Source organism: Cupressus sempervirens, chromosome 7, assembly GCF_028749045.1.
Source record: "Cupressus sempervirens isolate cs-2001-9-10 chromosome 7, ASM2874904v1, whole genome shotgun sequence".
NCBI classification, from domain to species: Eukaryota; Viridiplantae; Streptophyta; class Pinopsida; order Cupressales; family Cupressaceae; genus Cupressus; species Cupressus sempervirens.
Window position 1 is genome coordinate 659,951,916 of NC_143124.1, and position 7,670 is coordinate 659,959,585.

Genomic DNA, 7,670 nt, shown 5'->3' on the forward strand with positions numbered 1-7,670 from the left:
TACCTTGATGTTTTAGTTGATCGTATTCCAACTTCCATAAATGAGGTGTCATTCTTCATGGCCTTGATGATGTCTCTTCTTTCCCATTAAAAAGATATTTTTTGGCAATTCGATACCTATGATTATTGTGGAGAAAGTGTCTAAACTCATCAAACACCTACTTTCTTAAACTTCTCGAATGATGACATTTCATCTTCGGACCACAAACTGGACATGCAAATTTTCTCTTTGTCTGAAGACCTAAAAGATCATGTACAATTATCATACGCAACTTAAGCATTCAATAGTAATGTGTAAGCACTATAATAGACCAAAAATATGTGATCTTAACAATATAACATACCGTAAAAATGAGTTAGCCCAAGGGCATCATATATTGTCCATACAAGCATTGCATGGAATTGAAATTGTCAATGTCCTATCAGTCTAGAGATGTCATACATAGTGATACCACTCCATAACTTCAACAACTTATTAGGGGCCCAATATACATGCTCATATCTTTAACTTGATATTTACCTAGCAATTGAATGAACATAAACATTACATAATTATTATAACCATTTTCATGCACTATTTATAAATTTATTTAGATAACTATAAAATAAAAAAATACTTGGCACAATCATTGACAACATTATGTTCTCCCTCTTTATGGACATCCAAGGAGGAATGTTATTGTTAATAACAAAAAGGTCCACACTGAGTAAACAGATCTCATATCTCCATATGGATTGACACCGTCCATCGCCAATGAAAGCTTTAGATTACGAGGTTCTTCTTTAAAGTATGACCATGTTTCTTCTATCTCTTTAAATGCAGAACCACTGGCATTCGCATAATGTCATCTTGACTTCTATTGCGTGCATGGTAATCTGTAAATTATGCCAAACTAGTGCACCTGAATAACCATTAAAGACATGGAATAATGGGAATGTACCAAAGAACCTTGTGAGGCACTTTTTTTGTTATTTGATCTGACTAATATCTACTAACATGACTATCAAGGCATTCTATTGCAAATTCATGTTGTTTATGATATAGAATGTGATCATTGGGACATACATGTATTTTCTGATACTTCATTCCAATCTGATCCATAATGTTAGATAATTCTCAGTACGAACGAGGCAAAATGTTTGATGGTGGTAACAAAAACTCACTAATCAACCTACAACAACAAATATGCATTGTTAATATAATGAATAGTAATTGTATGCTAACAATGAAGATGACAAAAAATGACATACCTTAGCATACATGATATTGCTACATTGGATATACAATTCATAACCTTTAAGTTCACCAAAAACACTATAGCCGAGAGTAGAGTTGTTTGGGAGCCTTTGTATAAGGGCTCGTGTGCCTTCTCAAGTAAAGGTATATCAAGACCATCTTCATCATCATTATCAAATTTGCTAGTACCATCATTGTGAGCCTCTTCATCACCTGCCCCAATACCATCTTCTTCAATCATGTTCTCTGGCACATTATCATCTTCTTCCATGGGAGTGTTATCCTCAGCTTGGATATTCACACCTCCATGTTCCTCTAGTAGGAAATCCACATTCAACAATGGATGAAAATCATGGCCCCCTTCAACATGACCATATAATGACTCTGGGTTGTTGTAATTATAATTCTTTGATTCTTTAAGCCCTTACACTTTTTGCAAGAATAGTAACATTTATTAGGTTTTCTTTAGAACTGAGCCCACAATGCAACCATTGTCTCATTATTTTGTTCTGGGTTCATATTGTCAGGCGTGGTCTTTCTTCATAGGAAAATATACCTACAAATAAATTGGGCATGCTGTAGTTAATGTTTATATCTGCACATATGGAAATTGTTGATTAATGTTTTCAAATGTAACTAAAATGATCGTATAATTTCTAGAAGACCTAGATGTTTGAAAAATGTGGATTTATAGAAAATGTATCTTAGTTATTTGCAAAATGCCTCAAAGAGATGTCACAAGGTGAAAGTTACTTAGGTGTTAATAGCAACATGCCATGACTAATCCTGATAGCAATGACTAATGTGATTAATGCATCAATTAATGAAGATGAATAAAATATTGAAACATATTAATGCAATCTTCAATCAAGAACATGTGAGCTCAAAAGATGGGTAAATCTCAAAAACTCATGAGCCTAAGATCATTACAATTTCAGCTATGAAATAATTGCAATTGAAATTTGTTGAAAAATAGGCCTAAGTGGGTTGGCCTAAGGGTCAAAAGAAGAAATTAGATTTCACATAATTAGAAATCAATTAGCTTATGCAAGTTTGGCCTCATGGTGGTTGTACAATTTTAAAAAAACTTAATCCTTAGACCATTTGGGCCTAACATCAAGGAACATGAATTTAGGACTCAAACATCTATAAAGGTTGGATGTTGAAAATCTTTATAACATCCAAAATAATTCCATAAGCATAGAAGAAGAATAGATTGGCGAGTTCCACCTTGGAGGATGATTTTGGAAAAGAAATTAGAGATCAAGATATCTAAACTCAAATGGATTTAGTATTTAACTTAGAGTTTATAAAGGAATATTATATTTGGAGGGTTCAAATTCTTGTAGATCTGAGTTTATAAATGCAACATTTTGTTACAAGCAACAAGGTAAGTGTTGATAAATATTTTGTGGGAATCATAGGTCTGGAGGTGTTACTAGGTGTTGGGACAATCATAGGTCTAGAGGTTCCATTTGAAGGAGGATTATATTTTATGAAAAAGAAGGTCATGTTAGGGCTATATGAAGGTGTTGGATCCATTTGAAGGATCAAGAAATGTTTGGAAAGGTGAGTTTGGTAAGACCCTTGGTTTAGGCACCTAGGAAGGAGGGTTTGTTGGTTGGGTGTGTAAAACTTGATGGAATCTCCTATTAATTTGAAAATCCTTTATTTTGGATGACAAGACAACTTTTTTTGAGGTCAGATGGTTTGTGAGATGAGATATGTTAGTGGTTTCTTTGTAACAAAAGGGCTAAAAGAGGGTTAATTATGGGGCAACAGTGTTAGTTTGGGCATTTGGTCCAAGGGAGTAGCATGAGAATTTGAAGTATGTTGTGCAGAATCCAAAATGATATCTAGATATGGTCTTAGTTTTCTAAGAGTTTTGGGAAAAGTGAGAGAAAATGGTGAAAAATTGATTAGGTAGGGCTAATTGGGAAATAGGCCTAGTGAAGGGCTTATAGTTGGTTTTTGGTATTAGATAATAAGATGAGCATTTAGTAACCTTGGAAATAGGTTAGTTGAAGTTGTTTGAGATGTGTGAAGGTGATAGAAACACCTAGTTGAAGTGAAGTTAAGATTGGAGCCTATTGAGGCATTGTGGACATTTGATGGTTGTTGAACAAGATTGCTTGGTGAATCCATTTGAGGTACATGAGATGATTTATAAGATGTAGAGCCTATGGTGGCACAAGAGAATGGTATGTGCACTCTGATAAGGTTTGGAGTTGATTGGATCAAGGAGAGTGATCCTATGAAGAAGCTTGATTGTGTTATGAGAACACTAGGAAAGTCCCTCTTATTGTGAATAATTGAATTAAAGTCCACCCAGGTCTCTGCATCATTGTCGAGAGCTAAAGGTGGAATGATTTCAAGGTAGGAAAGCAAGCTCCAATAATCCTCTTTAGAATTGCAGCCAGAGTCCTAAGCATTCCAATCCAAATGATTGTGTATCAATAATATTTAACACAAAATAATCCTAAGAACATTAAGTAAGTTAAGCTGAAACATATAAGAAAATGAATGAGAGAAATTTTGTTACCTATTACTTGAAAATAAAACCAATTGAGGAGGCAAGGGTGCATGAGTTGTCAAAACTTCATGTGCTTCTCAATCAATTTCTATGGATAATAGGCAAAGTCTTCACATACCCTCATACATTTTAATATTGAAACACAATCAATATTTTGTTGATAGGGAATGTTTAGTAAAATGAAGTAGAGAAAAAGAAACATAGTTGCAATAGAAAAATAAGGTTAAATGTAGTAGTGATCATTACAGAAATGCCAAGAAGATCACCATGAACCATCTAAGAATCAAAATCAAACATAGAGGCATCCCAGTGTGCCATCATGCTCTTACAATCTTATCCTGATTTTCTTCCTATATCCAAATAACCACATTTTCTCATTGCAATGCTGACATTCTGATCTGATACAAGCCACAAGAAATTGGATTTTTTTTAGTGTTTTCATTTGGGAATATTGTTAAGGAAAATATATGGTAAAGGTGATGACGAAGCTAGAATGATGAGAATTCCACTAGTTTCCTAATTTCCTTTCTTATTCATGTGCACTATGTTGTAATGTTATTATATTATCTAATCTACTATCCCCCAGTTCTTTATTGTATTCATCTCCAACTGGTCAAATCTCTTGGACTGTTATATCCATTACATATTTCCCTCTTTAAATTTTAATAAACCTTCATCCTATATAAATGCAACTATATTTTCTAGGTTTTTGTCACAAAACATCTAGCTGCTCTGTGGTGATTTGCTAGTTTACGAAAATTGGTTTTGCCAATATGGTAAAACAATCCCAAAATCAATCTAGTTGGGTTCGCTGTACAATATAATATATAATTTGATATTCCTATATAAATTTATATATAACAATTTATATGTAAATAAAATAATAAATAAACTAATAGGAAGATATATATTTCACATCCCTCCTATATATCTTTATAGGATTACAAGAATATTATATTAATTAATCAATTTACTGATTTTATATATAATTTTTTTATATAACATGATTTTGGGTTACAAATATTACACACATGTCATTAACTATCCAATGGGAAGTGTAGATTATCCAAAACATCCAATGCTATTCCTGTCAATTCCATGACAAATTCCTTTGCTTTGAGTCTATCCTACCAAACTCTAGCCCACTTGAAGCATTCAAACATGGTTGTTAAGCCTTGGAGAACCTTCCGTAAAATTTTAAACAATGGGCACCCAAATTTTTTTTACTAACAATATTTTGAGCTCCTAGACCTACAACATTTTCTCCTTCACACTCTCCATGCTTTCTTTTTTGTAGATGCAAAAAAAATTGTATTGGTCTTGCAACAACAACACCAAATAAATCTCAAATGCTTTGAATGTATGAGGATCACATGGATGCAATGAGTTCTAGGTGGACTATTTGTAATCATAAGAGATGAGCTCTTATAAACCACTACTCTTGCAATTGTTTCAAGATCGGTATTAATTAAACATCACATAATTTGACATGACAAAAAATACCACCTAGTTGTTAATGAAAGAACTAAGTAGATCTATGATCAATGGTTTATAGGGAACATAACTTGTTGAGGGTTTTGCAAATGACATGGCAAGATAAGAAGGCTTAATCTTGAGCAAAACTTTATGGTCAAGGAAAGTTGGATCATCACGAAATTGAGTAGGTAGACCTTCTAGGAAGTTGCAATACTTCAACCTTGTAAGTGTCACCTCAATGCAATGGGTACTAAACAAATAATTTAAGTTGATGAGAAATGGTTGTAATGAATTCAACTTGTAAGCGTCACCTCAATGCATTGGGTATTAAACAAACAATTCAAGCTGATGAGTATGGGTTTTTATGAACCACAACTCATGAAATATGCATTAAGTCCTAATAATGCATCCCAGTTAAAAGCTAGTGATTGGTATTTATGAATGAAAATGGAAAAGAAGAATTAAGTCCATAACCAAAATTTTTTGAGATTCAACATCACCTAGAAATGAATAGAAGTTATATCTTTATTTTCAAATCTAAGCCCTATTCTATAGGATGAAGGGAAGGTTAAGAGGGCATCAATAATAATAATAATAAATCATAGTTTATAGTGCATCCTATGGATTATCTCTCATATTCTACATAAATAATGAAGAATATAAAAGATTTATTTTGTTCCATATTCATATTTGAAAGACTAGGAGAGTTTCATTAGGACCAGCTACCCCATAGTATTGGAAAGACTTGTAACATATTATTTATCAAGGTATCAAAAATAAAGATGAATACCTCAAATTGAGTATGAGTATCAAGACATTCATTTGCAAGTGGATATAATATATTAATCAAGATCAACATTTCTCCAATAAGTGTCATCAACTATCAATTGATACTGTGGTATAAGTAGAGTTTTGGTTTAGAAGTATTCTCTTATAATCAAATCATGAGTGAATAGTCCCTTATTCTTAGAATATATATAGAGCAAGGAAATTATAGGTATAAACTACTACCATTACAAGTATACAAGTAAATATCAGAGGAAGAGTCAGTAACTAATAGTTCCATCCATAGATATCTAAATGATTCTTTCCATAAACCATTATAAATAGTTTGATCTATTAGTAAGACTAGAAGATTATATTTGAAGGAGATTCTAAAACAAGATTCAGTGATCAGATTATTATACAGTGACTACATCAAGTCCTTACCAAAGCTAGTGACCATCAGTAAATAATTTAGTTACTTTTCAAAGGCAAGAAAACTATAGCTGAAGAAATATTGATTATGTCTGAAGAAAATACTCTGGCAGATACATAAGTTTGATATGCAAATTATATTATTTAAAAAAAATTTAACTAGGACAAAAATAACAATTGAAATGATGTATAACTTTTTCTACTCAAGTATGAGAATGGCCAGAGAGAGTAAGGAAAGTAAGTTATTGTCTTAATATTCAAGGGCATATGATTAAGGATGATTAAGATCCTAGATTTATTTTATTTCTTTCCAAACTAAGCAAATAATTTGAACAACTAGTGCATATTGAAAAATTCTTCGTCGATTAATGCCCAGGTCCCAGAAACACTTGGAAATATGTTATACATCTAAGTCAAAAGTTCAAAGACGTAGTGGAAGATATTGCAATAAGAAACTACACAAGAAGAAAATAATCCTACCTTGTCTATGAATAACATCAAGAATCCTACCTTGTTTTGTGAAGAAAAGACATAGTGGAAGATAAAGTCAGCCCTGGTTGAGTAAATGGCTTTGACTTTAAGGAGGAAGATGTAGAAAATACACACAGTGACTGTTCTTGCCCACATCCACTGCTATAGTAGATTCTGAAGTCTTCCCATGTGTACAAGTTTCTCATAACAATGAAAGAGGGAAACTAACTTTTTTCATTTTAACATATGAAGCCCATGTTGGTCAAAATTTTGATCAACACAAGATTCATTTAAAAAAAAAGAAGATATTTTTTCTTGCATATATGGACCAATCTAAAACATTTTAATAGATGGTCAAAAATTTTGGTCTAAAAATGCAGTCAAATGTACTAGTGCATAGAGCGAATGGAAATTAAGAGTCCTAGGCCTTCTTGTTCTCTCCCAAAATCCTCTTGATGATTTTCAATATGCTTTTATTGTTTGGTTCTGCCTAATCATTCCCTTGGGGATGATAAGGTGATGATATGTATTCTGTAATGCCATACTTACAATTTTTTTTATATTCCTTAGATCGAAAACACATAGCATTATCAGTTACAATCTTCTATGGGCATTCGAACCTGGTCACAATATTATTTAGAATTAAATTAATCACTACTTTACTTGTTGCATTCTTAGTAGGAATTACTTCAACCCACTTAGTGAAGTAATCAATAGCCACCAGGATCCAATAATGTCCACCACTAGACTTATTTGA